General features: G+C 45.5%; 1 protein-coding gene across 5 annotated transcripts in view; it reads left to right on the top strand.

The window, feature by feature from the left end:
• The first annotated feature begins 5,149 nt into the window (after positions 1-5,149).
• PDZD2 (PDZ domain containing 2) overlaps positions 5,150-20,712 on the top strand; it is a 198,334-nt gene continuing 182,771 nt past the window's right edge. For all 5 annotated transcript variants that reach the window (XM_084504627.1, XM_084504626.1, XM_084504624.1 and 2 more), the window contains exon 1: positions 5,150-5,233. The gene's annotated coding sequence lies outside the window, so the exon portion shown is untranslated. The remainder of the gene's footprint in view (positions 5,234-20,712) is intronic.

Below are 20,712 nucleotides of genomic sequence, written 5' to 3'. Positions count from 1 at the left end.
TCTGACCACGCACTTCATTTTTGCCTTGCCCTTGTTTAGCACGATTATTTTGCCTTCCTTTATCGCTTTACATCTGAGATTCCAAAGCCCTTGGAAAGCACCCTGGCTGTCTGGAGACATGCCATCGTCCTTATCTGGCATAGCAAAATATTATGACCTCGAGATGTGAAGGATTCAGAGACCTGTTGAACACAACCTGCCTTTGTACACCACACTGCTCCTTCCGAGCTGCATGAGTCTCCAGAGAAATTGTCAGTTGTGAGCAAAAGGATTAAAATATCTCTTCCCTTTTCTTCCCTCTTTTAGAAGTGCAGCTACTGACAGATGGCCTGCGATGCTTAGCACTCATTCAAACAGCACCAAAATACTGGGAGTTTCTTTCCATGTGTACAGACGCACGCGGACACACACATGCACACACAGAAACAAACCCAGGCAGTGTTTTAATGTAATTGTCAAATCAAAGCATACTTCGGGGCAGACACCAGGCCAGATTCAAGCTACATTTGTCAGCTGAGTTCATCAGATGAACACCACCACCCGACTGCAAGAGCTTGTAATGATTAACACGTGCGACGAGTTTCTGATTGAAGGGTGAGCAGGCTGTTTACGGGCTTTGTCCGCAGCAAGTGCTTCCTGCTCTGGGGTGGAGAAGACATCAGAGCGGTGGTTTGCATTTCCCCCGGCTGCAGGTTTGTGATGAACGTGTCGGGGATCTCGGCTCTCAGCCACTGCTTATGACATGAGGCTGATCCCTCATTTCTGGAGGGCTCTGATGGGGAAGGCTGGAGCCCTGCCTGTGCCGGGAAGGGGCAGCACTGGCTGTGGTGCCACATTTATTAAAAACTTGGCTAATCTCTCAAAACACTTGTCTTTGCGCAGCCCTTGATTAATGTCATCGTGATAAAGCGTTGGCTTGCCTTCCTCTGCCAGTTCCGTATTGAAGATGGGGACGTTTCCCTGCATATTGCTTTGGCAGTGCTGTATCTATGGCACAGAGTTGCTTTTATAAATCCTCGGTGCTGGTTCTGTGCAAGAAATGGTTCATCAGCACCTTCCTTGCTGTTTTGTCAGGGCAGCACACAGAAGTTAGCAACCATGGTGAAAAATATTACTGTTTCTCCAACAGGCACTTGCAGATATGGGTTTGTGTGCATGGTCAAATATATGAAGGTGCTTTGAAACAGTAAATGACTTCATACGTGTCCATGTGTTTAACAATTATGTTTAATAAATCCTAAAATGCACAGGAAGAAGGCTGTAGACAAAGGGAGGAATTATGTGTTAATTATCTAAAAACAGAAAACAAAGAAGTCCAAACTTCATTACTTCAGAGAAAAATAAATGCAGCATCAAAACCGGTCTGATAACCACTGGATGGTATCAAGAGAAGGATGACTAATTTGCTGAGGAAATTAGAAAAAAAAAATCTCAATGAGAATTGCTAAGAGGATCTTTGGTACTTGATTTTTATTTTTATTTTTTTCAAACTTAGACTTTCGTATTTATTTCTTGAAATGTATTTGGCCCTGCAATTATTAGATCAACAGTCAAGTTCATTCAGCGAATGAATTTGACTTATGATATCTTAGGTCACTGTAATTGAAATAAGTGATGATCTTGGAATTACACGGAAGAGAGCCTTTAGAGAACTGTGTCTTATGTATATTGCAAAATAATCTTAGAGAGGCTTTTACCCTCAGGAGCTTTGAAAATGAATGTTTCTATGAAGATTTATAGCTGAATGTTTGAATCTGAGACACTTTGAAGGTTAATATTGACTTATTTTGGTCTGTTAAAGGTAGTATTTATACACAGTATATATCTGAGACTTTTGCAGCAAAATAAATTTAATGTGTAGTATCCACAAACAGCTTCCAGTAAATGTATCCAAGTGTATATTTTCTTACTTTAAAGTTCAGCATGTTTGCTCCCCAAATTTCCCCCCCCCCCCCACCTCAGTATGTTTGAGGCAGATGGTTAAGTTATCTTCTATGTTTCATGCTAATTTAAACCAAGTCATACATAAGAGTTGCAAAGCTCTGTGCTCTGGGGGAAATCCATTGCATCTGGGGAACTTTCTGTGCTAGTAAGGCTTGCAGTTAGTCTGAAAATACAGGAGGAAAGACAGAAAGGGGGAGAAATCCCTAGTGATAGATTCGCAGCTATTAGCTTATTTTTCCTCTTGCTGTAAAGCTGTAGTAGGATTTCAAAAGGTAGCAAAAAGTATTGGATCAGCACTGTGACTTTTTTTTTCTTTTCCTTTTCCCATTTGCAGTGGGGAATCCAAATTAAAGCTGGAACAAAGCAGTGTGCCATTATTACAGTTGACAACAGGCCATGCAGAGCCGAAATTGCGATTGTGGCTCTGAGCCTGTTGTGACTTTTTGTGTTCTGAGCATAGCTCCTTCTGACTTCCAAGATTTCTCTAATTCAGCCCTTTTGGCCTTGTATTTACTGCAGAGGGTTAAGGAGGAGATTTATGTAATGTGTTCTCTCTCTTGGGCTTTGCTTATGCAAAGCAAATCACTGTTGGTGCTGTCGCATGGGAAGGGGTATGGATACTCTTGTTCAGAGTCAGGCACCGTCCTGCAGAAATTACTTTGCTTTCAGGGTAATTATTTCCAAACAGAATTGGAATAGAGCATCCACCTGAGGACCAAGATAACTCTAGGTTATTACAGTCGTCCTGCTGGTTAATTTTTCCGCATAGATAAGGAAATCAACAGGATAGTTCATTTTAGCCTCCTTGTGAATGGAAATTATAGTAGCACAGCCAGTGCTGGCTTGTCCCCAGTCTATTTTATACCAGCGACGTACACAGGAGAGCGTGTGTGTCTGCGTAAAGGGCAGAGATGAGGAGAGAGAGGAGCGATGTCAAAGGCAAAGCTTTTTCTCCATGAACTCAGGAAAACACCAGCCTTGTTAGCGGAGCTCCCAGCATGTCAGGAATCACACTGCGGTTTTTGAATTGCAGCCTGAATTTTGGAAGCTGCTGGGGGGAAGTCCCAATTCCAGTCACTCCACTCCAGACACATACTGCCCCACTTTGTAGCATCAGTGATGGTAGCGTTACGTACACCCCCCTTGCTTTTTCATCTGCACCTTCTGCCCTGCCTCCTGCCGGCCTGTCCCAAGTCACTAAACTGCACCAAAGCAACATCAAAGCATCTACAGAAAAGCTTCAGCACAACGTGAACCTCCCTGGCTGGGGACTGCTGAGGGCAGGCGACAGCTCAGCAGATCTGCCTGGGTCTCTGGACGCTGTCACAGGTCAGGGCAGGGAGCCCTGCTTGTGCTGGGGAAGTGTGACCAAATTGCAGATTGTCGAAGCTTGCATCAGGATGAATCATTGTTAGCGTAACTAAAGTGTGCTGTGACTTTGAAAGTGCTCCAGCTTTCTGGAAACAGGCTGCTGAAATTTGGTCCTGCTGATACATCCAGCTTGGGTTACATGATCTGAGCAGCATTTGAATCCTGAAAGCTGAATATTGCTCCATGTGCTAAACCTGCTTTTTCTCCCTGCTTGCTGGTGTCTCCCCTTTTCCTGGGCTCCAGCTCCTCTCCCAGGTTCCTTTGGCATCCAGTGAGCTGTTTTACTTTTAGCACCCTTACCTTATCTGAAGCAAAATAAAATGAGATTTTTGGCCACTCTGTTAGTGAAGCGTGGAAAACACCAAGGGATAGGCTTAATCTCTACCCAGCTGGAGTCCAAGAAAAACAGAACACTGCTGATGTTATCGGCATCAGATAATACAAATACTGCAAATCCGACCTATCAATGTTGGGAGATCCATACTCATGAAATCACATTTAGCTAAGATTTTGATGGTCATGTTGCAGAAGAGGTGCACAACCTTCAGAAAGAGCAGGGGAAAAAACCTATTGCTCAGATGTGTAAAAGAGGAATGTAAAACATTGCTGGCAGCCTCCAGAATTCCTGATTTCAGATGTAGACAAAGTCGACCTTTCCATAGAGACCTGCAGAGTAAACCCAACACGTGCAGCACAGTATCTTTCCCACCTTTTGGCCCGATATCTAGCAGGCAGAAGCGAGATAGATTTACATTACAAAACTGAATGCCAGCAGCTGCCTGTGAAAGTGCTTAGCAAAAGTGTTGTTTATGAGCATCGGCTTTGCTTCCATGGTGTGACCCTGCCAGGAGCCAAATGTGCTGCAGCAGGAGCACTTCGTAAACGTTATCTCATGGCTGGGATGGAAAACGGGAAAACGGGTCTGCCTGACTTTACAGAGATTTAAATGACGTTGTTATGGGGGAGAAGAAAGAGAAAGCAAAGACCCCACTCCAAAACAAGGGCTTGGTGCCCATCTGGTTATCAGCACAGGCGCTGCAGTCAAGAGCAAACATCTTCAAAGGAGTGGCAGGCAGAGCATCTGGGCCAGATCGCCGTGCGACTACCTGCTGCAGCCTGTAATAAAGACAGCCCTTTAGAGATGCTTTGGTAGATCTGAGCTCTTATTTATTTATTTTTAGATTAGGCTTTAGAACAGCAGGCCTGGAAGCGTGCTCCCTGCCTCGGACGGGGCATGAGCCAGGAAGGGACTCTGGCTTGAGAGAAACCAGAGCCGCTGACCGCTTCCTTTCGCACTGCTGGGAAGAGTGGACCTAAAAAGCAACCGAACATTAAAAAACATGTTTCCACTTTAACAATCTGAAGTTTTGAGTAACGAAGGAACTTTTTTTTTTTTTTTTCTAATTAAAAAAAGATTCTTTTTTTTTTTTTTTTTTTTTGGTGAGTAATTCAGTGCTCGCTCCAACCCTCATTTTGGAAACAGCGCTTCCTGCTGAGCGACACCAAGAGATAAAAGCGATACTGGGGAAAAAACATTTTAGGGACTTGTCACCAGCCCGGCGCGCCCCCAGACGTGACCGCTCCGCACGGTGGGCGGCTCGGGGTGGGGGGGGTGGTGAGGGTCCAGCCGATCCGACCCCAGCCTCCCGGTTGGTGCCGGGGTGGGATCCACCGGGGTGCTCTGGGGGATCCCCCCGGGGGGTTGGATTAGCGGCACCGCCCCGTGCGGGGCTCGGTCGCTGCCCGCCCCGTCGGGCCGCCCCTCTCGGGAGCCCCGCGCCGCCCGTCGGGGCCGCCCCCGCCGCTCCCCGGGCCGGGTGCGGAGCGGTGCGGAGCGGCGAAGAAGGCGGCGAGGGAGCGGCTGCCCCCGGGGGCGGGCGGGTGTCGGCCCCCCCTCTCCCTCCACGGCCCCTCCGAGGTGAGTGGGGGGCGCGGAGGGGAGCGAAGAGGGTCGGTGCTTGCCCCCCCACCTCCCCGGTGTCGGCTTTGGTCCTGCGGGGAGGGGGCTTTGCGGGGCTCTGCGGGGCTTGGTGCTCCCCAGTTGCACCGGCTGGGGGCTCCCCCCCGCCGGTACCGACCTGCTTCATCCCCCCCTCGGCACGGTGCCAGGGGGGCTTCGTCTCCGGGGGTCGGTGGGTGCCTCCCCCACTGCCCTGGGGGCTCCATCTCCTGGGGTCTGGAGGGTGCATCCCACAACTTTGGGACTGGGGTGCTTCCCCTCCCCACCGGGGGGTCGGTGGGGTGCTACCCCCGTGACCTATACCCAGGGGGGTGCATTCCCCATGGACCAAGAGGACCCCGTGCCCTGGGGCTAGTGGGTCGCATCTCCGTGTAGGTCAATGGGGTGCAGCCCCACAGGTGCTATTAGGGTCCATTCCCCCAGAGTTGGGGTGGTCCTATCCCTGCAGGGCTCAGTGGGGTGCATCACCTGGGCTGGGGGGTGCTTGTGGGGTCCCCTTTTGTCCTGCCTTTGCTTTGCTGCCCCCCGTGCACCCACGTGGAGGGCAAGGATCTCCGTCACCTTCTGTGACATGCGGTGGATTAGGTCCTGTGTGTGTGACTTTCTCACAGCGCAGCCTGGCTCTGGGATATGGGCAAGAGGGGTGGCAGTCCCATAAATCCCCCTCCTCATCCCTCCCCCCTCCACCTGCCTGCATGCAGCAGACTGATAAAATCAGACAGCATGAAACATCTGGCTGCTTTTTTCTTTTCTTTCTTTTTTTTTTTTTTTTTTTGCTCCCCCCCCCAATCATCAGAAAGTAGTTCTCTGTGTCACTAAATACTCCTGTCTGCACAGAGCAGGCTGTGGTACATGCGGTGTTGTGAGCCTGGGAGCGGCTGTGGATGAGGTGAGGGAGAGGAAAACATCAAGACCCGACCTCAAACTCTGAAGTTAACTGTGGTGCCTCTCCTTTGGGTGGCCGGGGTGCTCGGTACAACCTGTCTCAGCCTGTAACTTGGGGATCAGTCTGCTTGGCTGCCAAAAGCTCTGGTGCCCCTTAGAAGGTGCCATAAATCTATAAATGAGCCTAATGTAGCTGTTAACCTCACTGCTTCCCCTTGGTAGCCTTTTAATGAACTGCAGCCCCCTCAAATTTCCCCCAGCGTGCTGTCAGGTCCCTGCTGCTGGCTGGGAGAGCGAGGGAGGGGAGGAAGGGGACATCCCTGGGACACTCTTGCTCCCTGTCCCCTCTGCACTGCTGGGGTGTTGGTACAAGGGGTCCACGAACTGTGGTGGGTGCAGGGGGCTGAGGTGCCCTCTCCAAGGTCCCTGCACCAGCCTCTAGGTTTCAGCAGAGCCATTAGGGCTTGGGCATGGGCTTGGGTTTCGTCTGCCCCTGGCAAAGGAGCAACTGCAAGAAGATCTTGTTAAACTTGCCTGCTTTGGTCAAAGTTCCTTTACCTTCATTTTAAGGTAAATGGCAACACCTGTGTGCCCTCTGTAACCCTCCCTTTCATGCCAAGGATGCACTAGATTGCAAAGATTGTGCTAATCCCCCCAGAGGACTCACCGGATTTACTGTTTATTCGTGGAGTGGCTTCTCCCTCTCTCATGTGGTTCTTGCACTGGGCATGTTGTCTGTTCAGTGGCCGAAGCTCAGTGTGTGGAAGAATAGCCTGCAATATTACTGAGTTAATTTTCTGAAAAACAAAATGCCTAAATGCAAATAGGATGTAAAACGTGTCTTTGAAGTCTTTTTTTTCTCTAAAATTATTCAATGCTTAGCCTGGAGGAAACCTATTCTTTCACTTTTATAAAACTCACCAATGTTTTACAGAAGTAGGATGTGATTCCTTTTTTTTTTTTTTTTTTTTTTTTTTTTAATTTATAGAAGACCTAAAAGTCTTTTGATTTTCGTGACATGGGGCCCTTTTATGTTCGCTTTACAATGTTGGTGGGGGATTGCTACTCTAAAAACTATGAGCAGACATTCACACTGGAAAGACTTTCCTAGAAATGAGGAGAGCGGTGGCAGCAATCTCACCGAGCAGGTATCTCCTGCAGGATTGTTTGGCAATGCTGGTTGAAGTCAAGTGTCTGTGTTGTAAGGGCCAAATTTAAAAGGACTTTAGAGTTACATGTCTTCATGGTATTGCAGTCGGTGTCTTGCTAGATTTTCAGTAGCTTCATAGAATAAAGAAATGGCTCCAGGCAGGAGTCTGGCTGGGTGCAAGAGTGCACAGTGATGGGAGGCTTTAAAGTGAGGTCCATCCACCTTAGCTCATCTGCACAAGGTTTGTGAAACACTTTGCTCAACTTATTTTAAGTAAAATTGGCTCTACTTTCTGCCTTTAAAATACAAGTTGTGACATCTGTGAAAAAAAATGTCTTGCTTTTATTTTTGTTACTGTTTTGGCCATAAATCTTGTATAAACCACATGCATTGGCTCTTGAAAGGTCAGTCAAGTTGCCCTAAGTCAAAAGCAGTAGATTTTATCCACGGAAATATACAAAAAGGTCTTATAATGCAGGCATATTTACAAATTGTTTATTTATGCCATTGCTAAACATACGTTTCTGTGCTATATTTGTACACGATTCTATACTAATATTTCTAAATGCCTTCAGTATAGGGCTTGTTCTTTGTCAGGTTTCCTGCAGGTACTAATTGGTGCTCAACATCGTGTTCTTACCCCAAATGGGTTCACACTACTTACAAACTCCATTAGACAAATGCAGAATTAAATAAATAAATAAATAAATAAATATAAAATAGAACTGGTCAGCAGTAAAAGTCAGGAAATACAGAGGCTGAGACTCCAACAGCAATATTAACTTGGCTGCAGTGCACATCCTGTGAGCTCTTTAATGGCATATGTCTCATAATGTAAACAGGAATAAGCACGTAGATTAATAAATGCAGAGAGAGAGCAGAAAAGAGCATTTTTCTGAATTTGACCCCCTTGTCCATGCGAGAGCTGGCTGCTGTGTAGAGCCTCGGAGAGCCTGGCACTGCCTTACGCTGTGCTGGGCACCGACTCAGACGTACCTGCTTGCTGACAGAGGGAAAGTGACAGCAGTGGATGAGTAAATTGAGGTTTGTTTCTCTTGAAACAGTATCATTTTAATGAACTGCTTTTTGTTCCCTGTGGTCTGTTGGTTGTATGGTGGGTGTATGATCCTTACAGCATTCCCTGTTTTGTTATTCCCAGCTGGTGTGTCCAACATGCTGGGCTCACATAGTGCCTGTCCTCACCTTGCCTCCCACTCCCATTGCCCATGCACCACAGTAACAGCTCTTCTGGCTAATTTTGACTGGATCATGTACAAAAGTGCTTACGTTAATATTGTGCTTTAACACAGATCCGCATGGACCAAGCATTATTGCTCTGAATGTTGTGTTGTCTTCATTAAAAAATTGCCGTATGAATACATTGCACGAAGCTGATGCATTTAGCCTGAAGGTCGAGGAGTCTAATCTGACCTTCGCCATGTCACAAGACATCGTATCTCGTGCAGCTCCCGCTGCACGGAGCCTGAGGTTTGCATGCGATGTGGAGCCAGCTAGGGCAGCCCGCGGTGGTTCAGCAGCAGCTCCCAGCACTGACAGAGGTGGTTCGGGTGAATAAAATTAATTTGTGGTTACTACCCGGAATAAAATAATTGTAATTTTTCTCTTTAAAACAGGCTCCTCATCTATTGCTGATACGCTGATATTGTTATCTTGCTTTGCAAAGGAGGCAGGAGCAGGCCTGTAATTCCACAAGCTAATGCCTCTGCTGTCATACCTGCCTAATTGCCATGGCTCCTTCTTGGTTCAGCCTCCCAGATAGGCTGCTGTGGTAAGGTATGCCAGCTGTGCTTAAATTTTATTACTGTTTGCTGTGGCCAGAACTTGATTAACTTTCCCTGCCGTGTTAGACAGTTAGCAAAGGGGATTAGTACCTGGGCGGGTTACAGCATTTATTGTGTGTGCTTAATCTAAATTCCTCTCGAAATGGAATTGTATTAAACTAATTTGGCAAAAACTTTGAAATGACAGCAAGGCTACTTTTGGTAATTGATTTTTTTTTTTTTGTCTCCAATTGAATAACTGTGCATTATTAAAATGCCAGTGATTCACACTGACAGAACAGTTCAGATCAGGCAGTGTCAGGATCCCCCTGGGTTTTGGCTTTGGCCATATTTGCCTGGTGGGAAGAGCAGGTAGGCAGGACTTTGGGTCCCATCACGGGGAGTGGCCAGGTGTCCTCTGTCAGCGCTCAGAAATGGAGTGGTGCCTGTCAGGATTTGTGCGGGGGAGATTTCCAGAAAGAAAAATGGAGAAAGTGTAGAAAACAGAGTCTCTAACTGGATTAAAGACTTGTGAAACTTCCGCCGCTCTGCAAAAAAAAAGCCCACAATTTGACATCCTCCCTGTCTCAGACCAGCACAAAAAATCTATTCAGTATTACATTTTAATCATATTCCACACAAAAGACTTTTGCTGTGCTGTTTAAAACCCAGCCTCCTTTCAGCCTGTGCTCTGTCGGGATGTTTTCATCTGAAATGGACTGCTGCGGCTGACTGGAGCAGTCTGAAAAAACAGTGCTAACCTTCCTTCCTGACACTTCAATCGTGCCATCCACTGTGTGAAACTAGGGCATAAATGCATTAACGCTTGTCACTGGGAAGAAAATCCCATCCGTGATGGGGACCAGAAGAGAGTGATTCTTAGATTCATGATACAAATCGGTTCATTATTTATTTCAATCAAAGTCTGTAGGTGCTGTTATAATGAAAAATTGAAGCGCACTTTGCAGAATAAATGTGAGCTGACGCTGTGCCAGCCCCAAAGCCTTCCTGACCTACAAAACGAAGGAGAGCTTTGATGCTCACTTCGCTCTCCGCAAAGTCTCAGACGAGCGGGCATTGCCCAGGAGATTGACAGAGTCAGGCCCTATTAAAACAGATGCTGAACCCTCTTTGGTTGCTGTTGTGTTCCAGGGAAAACATCCTGCTGCTGCCTCCCGGTGTTACACATCTGCTCAAGAGCATCTGTCCAGCTGCTTGGTCTTCTGTAAATGCTGTGGCGTGCACTGGGTACTGGCTTACCAGTACCACCATCCCTTTGCAAGATGACTACAAGTTCAGCAGTGTTCCCATCTTCTCCAGGGTAGATGGGCAAAATGCAGCGCATTTGGGATCAGGGTTCTCCTGACGTCCAGCTGTGTGCATGTGTAGCAGCTGTATAAATCAGCCATCGCCATCTGACCACAGCTAAGAGGTTAACACACCGCTGCTTCTCTCTGCTCCTGGAGCAAGAGTGACTGCCTAGTGGAGTGGGGTAGGTTTGGCTGTGATACAGAGTTATATATTTTAGTGGTTGTGGTTGTCTTGGGATAACCAAGCAGCATGATCTGTTGGGGTATTTGCATCTTTTTCAGTACAATCAAAGATCAAGGAGAGACTTCAAAATGATGTGGGTTTTGAGAGAGTTTCTGTCCAAAGTCTGCAGCAAAACACAGCACTCAAAGTCTTTCCTGACTTAATGCAAGCCTAATGCTCAGTGTAGCCCCAGCATCTCCTCAGTGTCCCCTGCGGCAGCACAGGACCCGTGGCAGCACCTTGCTCGTCGTAATGCCCGGCCATCATCCCGTCAGCTTCAGCTGGGGCTGGCAGGGGCTCTGATGGCTGCTGACCTCGCATTGAAGACTAAAGCCCCTGTCTGGTCCATGCTCAACTGCCAGCATGAAGGATGTCAGATGACAAGTGGGACAGGTATTAGACATTAATCAGCTGTTTGGCTTTAAAATATTAATACTGCTCTTACTCCCTTTCTTACCCGTTTTCCCAGCATGACCAGGTTGGAAGGACTGGAGGCTTTCATGACTGATTACCTGTCTCATGGTCATCCATAGCCCAAATCTGCAGTGCCAGCTTCCAGCTCTTGAGCACTCACAGGTATTTCTGCTGGGAACATGCTCACCATGTTTATGCAGGAATACAACCTTGCGGGTGAGCTGACTTCAGGCCAACTTTCAGTTTTCCTTCCAGGCTCCCAACAGCATAGACTATATTATCCTTCCTTTAATCATCTTCCCCACCCTTTACTCTTCTAGTCTTTGCAGAAGAAAAACAAAGCATCTCATGCACACCACTGAGGAACCTTCCTCCATATGCATTATATTTGGATCCTCCGCTATTTGGGATGAGGAGCTGAGCAGGAACATGTCTTCGTAGGTATGATGGGGCCTGGGCAGTGGGATGAGATATAGCACATCCTATTCCAGCAGCAATCCGCCTCCCATTTTGCATGGAGTAACACACCTCCTCCCCTTTCTTCTCTGAATAGAACCACAAGCATTGCCAAATGGGATTTCTGTCCCATAGCTCATCTGGAAGTAAATAAATGCAGCAAACCAATGGGTGGCACTGCTCCAAAAGGCACGGTTATCCCGGCTGGTGTGCTGTCGCTCCTGACAGGTGTGGGGCTGCGGGGAGCTGGGTGTGATGGGCTTGTCTTGGCCCACAGCCTTTCCTTTCAGCCCGTGCCAGCATGTTCATCAAAGGAGGTAAACCTCCTTGCACTGCCTAGCCGTAAGCATGGTGAATGACAGCTCCTGGGTAACTTGGAGGGAAAGGGCCTGCTGGGTCATCTAGCCCTTTGCTCTGCTTTCAGAAGGATCCTTCCTAATTAAAGCACGACTGGTGATTGTAAGATGTCTTGTTTGGGTGGTTTAATAAATTACCTCCCTCCCTGCGAAAGAGAAAGTGTATTTACTAATGTGGCTGTAAATGTCTCAGCTGTGGGGTGGTTATTTACTGCACTATTTTAATGCAAATGTTTGTGGTGGTTTGCATTGATCATACAGGCAGCACACACAAATTTTATTTGTGGTGTATTTAGGCGTATTTTTTCCTCCTTCCTGCTGTATCTGTTCCACTGTACATTGTGCAACAGAAACTGCTTGATGTGTAATTGCCTGTCACTCAAGTGCCACTTTACAGCCTAGGAATATATCAATGAAAATATTCTCCCTCCTCCAATTAATTCTGAGTCTTAGGGATGAGTTATTCCTATCCGTCTGGAGAACACTCTCTTAAATCATTTGGTACTTCATTCATGTATTTACTTTTTAAATGTATTCTAAATGAAAGGTAATGGCCTGTAGTTATAACTGTAGTAAGGAGCATTCATCGGAAGGACCATGGCACTCCTGGTGTGGATGCAGCTTGAGTGCTCCATCTGATGGATGTGAAATCACCAGTCATGTTGTGAGAGGCTCATATGCTGCCAGAAAGCCTGCAGCTGCCCTCTTGTAATGCATGTCCTGGAGTGTAAGGCAGGGAAAGGTTTGGATAGCACAGCTGCACTTTTGCCCAACAAACTATTTCTTGAAGTTTGTGCATTTGTCCTAAGCTCTGTATCTCCTGTGTGCTTCCTTTTGTGGACGTGGGCAAGCAGAAAAAATGGTGGCTCAGCTTGGGAAATGCGGAAACTCTCTAGAGTTGATATTTCCACTTTGGAGTGCCCCTCTGGTACAATGGTTTTTTTTCTCTGTACTGAGACTTTGGAAAAATGGAGTCCGTGAGTGGGAAGTCCTGCTTTGAAATAGCCTGCTTTGTGAATAACATTTTTATCTGCAGCCTTTTAATACCTCCTGTAGATGGGACGATAGCTCAGAGATAATTGCTCTGATAGCACGCAGGAAGTGTTACGGGTTGGAAGATGGGACGTGGCATCTGTTAATGTCTGTCCTCAGCATTCAGTGGGGATAATCCTACCTCAGGGTAGGGGATGCCGTTAAATCTAATGGAGCTCAGAGTAGATGCTGATTGATGTATGTACCAAATCTGTAGTGATTAAAACTATTTGTTTGGATCTTGTAAGCACACAAATAAATATATAAAAAAGTTAGGAGACTTTTGAACTTTATGTATTATTTGATTATCAAGACACTTTCATTTTAGCTCCTGGCACTTACACCACAGTGAGCTCATACTCATAGGACTGTGCCTGGATTTATTGACTTCCATCGTGGGTGTGAGGGAGGGAGAGGGCTGCAACTTGTTCTGAGCACTACTCCAAGCTGCTAAGACCAATTACAGTTGCATGCTTTTAATCATTAATTGGAATGTTAACTTGATAAAGGCTGGAAGGACAACAGAAGTGACTTGAGTTCATAACTGAACTCAAGCTGTTCTATGGAAGACCTAAGACTGGCCTTAAAAATACCTGGTCTTATTTTTGGCTGCTGTTGCCTAAAGTTTGCCCGGCAGCATGGACCATGGGAATTGGTTGATATATGGAGTCCATTGTGTAAGCTGTGAGCACAAGCACTTGTGTAGGTTGTATTAAGTGTCCACGTCCCTTATTTGTGGAAAAAACGATCCATTAGGGCCCATTTCTGCTAGAGCCAGAGCAAACACGGAACAAAGAGCCTGTGGCTCCTACAGTCATCTACTTTTTTTTTCAATTTCAGCTCCCTTCTATTTATTTTATTAAGCTGCTGGCACTGCAGGGATGGTTCACTCTTCTGCTGCTGCAGATGGAAACTTTCTGTTTGCTGGGAGGCATAGCTGCAACCTGTATTTGGCAGCTTATATTGAGGGGCAAACTGCAATTCCAGTTGAAATGAGGTGCTGTTTTTCTTAAATAAGAACTTGTTTAAATGGAATCAGGCTGAAAACCAAGAAAGAGTCTTTACAGAAGAGCTTCCAGTCTATACTTGGCCTGGTGGGGATATGTACGAGTTGCCAGCGTTTGGGAGAGGTGACCTTTCACAACGACGTCCCTGTCTCCTTCCCGAAACTATCCAGGAAGAAGCAGGTTCTCAGTTCCCTTAAATCTGGCCAAATTCTGAAGCGAGAGTGAGAAACGTGGTCTAGCTTGTGTTGACACAAAGTAAATGTAGATTTTCTGAGACCTGTATGTTTTGATGAAGGATGGATAGGAATAGACTGATCTGGTTTATCAGGAAAGGCTTAGGGAAGTGTTTGGGCCCATAGGCAGCTGCTTTTTTTTGGATTCTGGCAGGCTTTATTCTGGCTACCTGGTGGCTAACTGCTGCTCAGTCTGGGCCACCGCCTGAAGTGATGTGCTGGAGGACTTGTTTGCCTGTGGGTGACGGGCATGAGCCTGGAAGAAGGAGCCCTCTCCCTGTGTGGAGGCAGTCCTCTTGGTACTTAACCCTGTGCACTGCAAGAGCCCAAACTGCTATCCGAAATGTGAATATAAAGGTAGTCTCAGGAGCTATACCTGCATCTCAGTTTTCCTAATCACTTTGGTATTTGTAATCCCCCCCTCAGTCCTCTTAATCGCCTGTTGCTATAAAGAAAAGCAAAACAGACAGGACACGCTGATTACGTGCTTGAGAAACAATGAAAGTTTATGGTATAGGAAATGCTGCCAAAACATGAAAAGGAAAGGGAAAAGATGAATCTGGGAAAAAAAAATATTTTTCCTTTTCTTGCATTGTGTGTGTCAGTAATGGATGGAAAATTATTTCAGACAAAGCTGTGAATTTTGTTTATCCTTACAAAAATACCATTTTTTAAAAAAGCTTCCCTTTGTGTATTATGACCAACCTTATTTCACAGTTAGATATATTAATCGCAGTTAAATGCAATGGACAAAATCTGCATGAAACAACTGCTTAAAATTATAAGTAGCTTGCATAAACATGAATTATTAAGGTCACGAAAGCTCCTAGAAACCAACAGAAATTAGTGCACAGTAGCATTTATTTTTCAAAACATGCATTAATTAATAAGGGGTTTAGTGCCCAGCTTGTTTCTCCCTCCTGCCACCCCCATCAGCTTTCCTTTCATCAAGCAGAGAGGGAAAGTGTCACCTCTCTCTCTCTCCCTCCTCTCTTTTCTTTGGCCTGAAGCACAGGAAGGTGCCAGACTTCAGCCTATCCAAGTCCGTCATTCACAGCTGTGACATCCAAAAATGTTCATTTGGGTTTTGTTGGGGGTGCCACAGTGGTGATGCATCCTCAGAACAGCCATGGGTTTCATGTAGTGTCCTCCTGGACTGCCTGCATGTCCACTGGGGTAGATGATTGCAATCAATTTGCCAGGAGCTAAAGGGTAGTGATACTAACTTACTTAACTTTCACGGATAGGGCAAGGTGCTCACAGGAGGAAGGTGGAAAAGAAAATGATCTAGACAATGTGGTAGTGCCTAAAAATCCCGCCCTCCTTCTGCAAGTGCCACAGACCCCAGAATGTGTAGGTGTGGACGTTAAGTCTCCTGTTGGTCCCCCAGATGGTGTGGGCAAAAGCACCAAGTGGTGGCCACAGTGTCCATTGGCACCAGCGCTGACGGAGTGTTTCGAGGGAGCTTTTCTCCATCGCTTTCTTGGCACAAGAACAAAGAACACAGGCCTGATTAGGAAATGGAACATTTAGGCTGCTCTGGTTGAGGGGCTGAGCCCTGCTAATATGAACCGCAAAGTCAAAGTGGATAGAAATACATTTCAAAGTCAACACTGGAAGACTTTTGCAGTGATGAGTTGAAGAAGAAAAAACCAGGAGTAGGGCAATGCTTTTTTTTTTTTTTTTTTTTTTTTTTTTTTTTTTTTTTAAATTTACTGTTGTTGTGGTACTGGCTGGAGAGAATGCAAGTCAGACTTTGATTATGAGGAAAGAAGAGGTTGCCGTAATCGAGGTGTGAAATGAGGAAAATCGTGCTGGTGGTGTGGTTGGTGGAGGAAGGTCATATCTTAGTGAGGTTAAGCAGGAAGAAACAGCTCAGATGAGAGATTTTATTCATTGGAGCCTGTGTTTGGGAGAGAGGACGTCTTCAGAGATGACCCTAAAATGTCAACAATATTTAGAGGCAGGAAGCAAAGTTGTGTGTAAGGGATAAGGCTGAGTCTTGGGACCCTGGGGAGAGCAGACAACTTGAGATTCTCTTGCATGGTTTGTGCTACAGGTAAAGCCTCTGACACCTCTGCATGTTTACCACGGGTCAGCATGGAGAAATGGGGATGAAGGAGGATATTTGGTAACTCTCCTGACTGTAGTGCTGGCATCTGCAACTCAGGCATCCAGTGTGGGGATTACTGAGCTCCAGAAACACAGTATCAGTATTTCTTGGACTTGCTGGGTTTTAGTCATTCCACTTCTGCTTCATGCTATGATGAAATATAACGCAAATGTCAAGACATCAAATGTGGTCTTTTAAAAATCTTCCTGGGTACTGCACCTGCTCTTTATCTGCAAGGAATCTAATTTCTGCAGCTGCTAGAGAAACAGTTCAGTGAGAGATAAATGTTAAACCATTATTCAAATGCTTCTGGTTTGGGGCCAGTGCCTAGCTTTGACTTAACAAACAGCAAAGAGTTTCTTTGGGCTGAATTTGGAGGGAGAACGTGGCCTCAGGGTGCTGCGAGATAGGGCACAAAGGCTGTGGTGCTAATGTTTACCCTGTAGGATAATGCTTATGGGGGCAGCCTTGTTAAAAAGCAAGGAAAAATGTTTGTCCCGTGCTTTATTCCAGCATGGTTTCTGAGAGTAACTGTTCAGGGGTTGCTTTTGATATGTAATAAAAAACCCTCTAACCAACAAAGGGGCTTTAAAACAAGCAGAGACTTGGCATATTTGTTAATATGCATGGCAGCAGTGCATTAATTTTAAGGAACGCTTTTTAGTTTTTTTTAAATGAAATGAGGACACTAATTAAAATTAATCTATTTATAAATCTTTCTGCATCCAATTTTAAAGCGTAAATAAAACATTTGCCTTGTCTATCTCCTTTCTCATCAAGAGACAATAAAGACCATGCAACTTTTAACTCTTTAAAGTAATAAGCACAGAAAGCTTTCCTAAATGACTTAATAGAAGATACAAAATTTGGTTGCATGGCTGAGATGGCTTTTAAAGAGTGGGGAGGATGACAGCAGGGATGTTGAGTGTGCATCAGAATAGTTTTCATGCTTGTCTTTGGGAGCAAAACTTCAGTAAATTAATCCCTGTGTAATACGAGTTATCACTCTGGGCAATGCACGTGAAGGAAGGCAGCCAACAATTGGCTTGTTTTTGTGAGAGGGGCCAAAGCGGAGGGCAGGGAAGCACTGAGGTGAGGAACAGCTCAGGCTGGCAGCTCCCAGAACCAGGAAGGGGTGAGGAACTAGAGAGGTAGCAGAGCAAATTAGAAGACCACTCCACAAAGGTGCCATGTTCATTAACTCGATAATTCAAAAAAAAAAAAAAAAAAAAAAAAAAAAGAGGCTTATGGCAAAGAAACTCTTTGAAGTTTCACTTATGTGACACTTGAGACTGCAGTGTTGTCAATGCTGAAGATAGTGTTCTGTGCCTTGGTTTAAAGGGAAGATAAACGTGACCTTGGGTCTGTGATTGTTGGTGCCTCTTTAATATATGTTAATTAGTAAAGACTGAGAAAAGTAGTACAGCTGCTGAGGGAACTATATATTCCCTTTTTTTTTTTTTTTTAACATGCTCCAGATATTATCAATTGTGCCTGAAGAACCTTCATGCAGTTACAGTCGTGTGGATGTGGCCTGTGTGTGTGCAGTCACGTAGCATGTAAAGCTCTTGCACGTATGGTGGTGGCAAAACGGTTAGATAAAACATTTATAAGTTTATATTTTAAATTGTAACATGAAAGTTGTGTGCCTCTCATCCTTCTTAGGCCACGCAGAAGAGAAAAGATAGCACGGTGCAGGTCTGTTGTGTGTGAGGATGCTCCCTTCTCTTTCAGATACAGATTTTTAATAAGAAAAGTATGCATCTCTGCTTCTCGTCACTTTTATCCCTGGGATGTTTCGCATCCCTCGCTATCCTCTCTTGATTTCCTGCTCTTTGGTGTTGGTGTCTGTTCTTTTTAAACCTTTGAGCCTGAAATCTGCCCAGTGCTGTGCTGACCCCACCCTGGCTCCCAGCCCTTTGGGCCAGGACTGGAGCTCAGCAGCTGCAGACTACAGGAAGGTAGGAGGAGGAGGAAAAAAAAAAAAAAAAAAAAAGGAAGGTAGGAGGAGAAAAAGCACCAATCCCAAGAGCAAAATCAGCAGACTTAAACTGTCCTGGCTCAGGAAGGAGCAGCTTGCTATGGCTCAGGTAGGGACGCAACTGGGCAAAGAGTTTGTTTAGTGGATTACCAGATGGAGAGCTTAGATAGAGTTGTCTCCAGCAGTGTTTGTACTCTAAATGTTTATCCATGGTGAGGAGGTCCATTGTTAACCTTTCCCAGGGGAGTTGCTGCCCAGGTGGGGGCTTTTAGCCCTCCTTACTTCAAGGCTAATGGGACTTAGCTTGATGATAGCAAGCTTGCGGCTCCTGAGCTGGGTTTTTGGAACCTGCTGGTTTGAGCCGTGCTTCTGGGGGTCTCCTTTTGGGAAGGCAGAAGGAGGTGAATTGCAATTGCAGGAATTAGTGCTTTGCTGGCCTTTGCTCAGGATCATCTCCCTGAGTGCAGCGATGTGCGCAGAGCAGGAGGAGGGCATGGCTGGGACTCACTCTCCACTGTGCCAGCAAATGAAAGGATTTCTTACTGCAGAAAGCCACCTCATCATCAGGCTGTGATGGGATTTTTTGTCCTGTTCACTTGGTTTTCTGTTTTTAAGTGCTGTGCAAAATAACTTCTTTGCTTCCAACTATGGATTGAAAGCTGCTAACCACCCACCGGACAGCTGCTAATGCACAGATTATCCCCACAGCCAACAGCTTTAAATAATCAAACTGGGATAATTTTACCTCTGCGACCCAACAAATAAAAAGCAGAATCAGGAAAATCCTCTTGCCCCCGCAATCCTACCTAGGTTTTCAAGGGCAGGGTAAAGAGTTTCATCAAAACCAACAGCAGTGGCAAGGTCGCCAGGGTTGTCCTGCCTGGGTTGATGGTGAGATATGGTCATGAGATGCAGTCAGGAGATGAGGCTGTGCTGTAACCTGATGAGACCATCTCTTTGCTGCTGCAGAAGACATTAAATGAGAGTAGTGTAAGCTGGAAGTTGTGTATGCAGTCCTGTTTTCACAGGAAAAATTGTGGCTTGGACTCTCTTTCGTTAATGACTTCAGTTTTTAACTCCCATTCTCCTGGAGAACAGGCATTTCTTGCAGCTAGCAGGGTTTAGTACCACTGAGAAAACACAACTTGGTGTCACATATCTCAGCATTGCATCCATGGCTTCTTCTGTGCTGACTGATCCCTGTAAACATCGAGAAAGAAGAAAATTCTAGCCCAAAAGTCATATCAGGAAACATGCTTTTTATGCTTTAAAAGTCTCCTTTTTTTTTTTTTTTTTTTTTCCTTCATTTCCCAGGTCAGCTGATTGTGACAATTTTATTTGAAACGGAGTCTTGTCTTTTTGCGTTATTAAATCCTAGCTGCTCGTTGCTTCTCTCTCATTCTCCCTGCCCTTTTCCCCTTTGTTCTAGGAAGCTCATTTCCTTATTCCCACTATTAAGGCTGCTTAGCATGTTGTCATTGGGAAGCAACGCTCATTTCTTCATGGAAAGAAGCTGCTTAATGTTTCATGTATTACAGTGAATAATTAAATAAAGAAAAAATATATAAGCCCACAGAACTAGCTGGCAGCTGAAAAGGAGAAAGCATTTGCAGTCTGCTGGGGAAAAGTGACACTCCTGGCCTGGTGTCTTAAACCACAAGGGTAAGGTTTAAAAATGAATATGTCTGGCATGACATTCAGAAATCTGGATTTTTCAACTTTCCATGCATTTAAAACATTAATCTTTAATTGTCGTATTCTTGAGCTACTGGCTGCGAGAACGGAGCTGAAATTTATGGGGCTAAAGGAAAGCAGGGTGGGAAGCAGAATGAAGTGTCCCCAGGGACCGTGACCTCACGAGCTGCCAGGGATGGAAATGCTGTCAGCACTCCGGCAAGCAGGGAGCTTGGCAGCCCGATAGCGCGTGGCACTGGCAGTCTTCATGTAGGATGTCTAAATAAGGGCTTTTTTTGGCCTTTAGAGTTCTTTGCACCCTTTCCCGGCTGCTACAGTCATTCCCCTATCTCTTTTGATTTTACAACAGATCTTATTCTAATGCATGTAAATTCAACTGTTTGGTGCTGTGAGATGGGAGGAAAACCTGGGGAGATGGCACTTCTGTGCTGGGGGTTGGGAGAGGGGTGACTGATTCCAAAATGATCTAAATTGGCTGTGGGTATTTTTTATTTTTATTCTTATTTTGAATTTCTAACAGACCTAGAACTCAGCTGTAATTTTGCAATGACCTTTGCTGTTTTACAGAGTGAGATCAGACACCTGCTGTTCTTGTGGCAGCAGAAGCATTGTGCTAACAGTAACTCAGGGCCACATTGTAAATGGGGATGTGTGTTGAGTGGTTTTTATTTTTTTTTATTTCTCCTGTTTTTTTTTTTTGTTTGTTTGTTTGTTTGTTTTTTCCTTTGCTGTCCACGTCATCTCAAATTGATAACATGCTTTAGCAGAATTTGCTGAGACCAGAGACAGACTGAGGCTCGT

This window comes from Aythya ferina (assembly GCF_964211825.1).
Source record: "Aythya ferina genome assembly, chromosome: Z".
Lineage (NCBI taxonomy): Eukaryota > Metazoa > Chordata > Aves > Anseriformes > Anatidae > Aythya > Aythya ferina.
The sequence above is the reverse complement of the archived record's forward strand: the minus strand, read 5'-3'. Positions and strand labels throughout refer to the sequence as shown.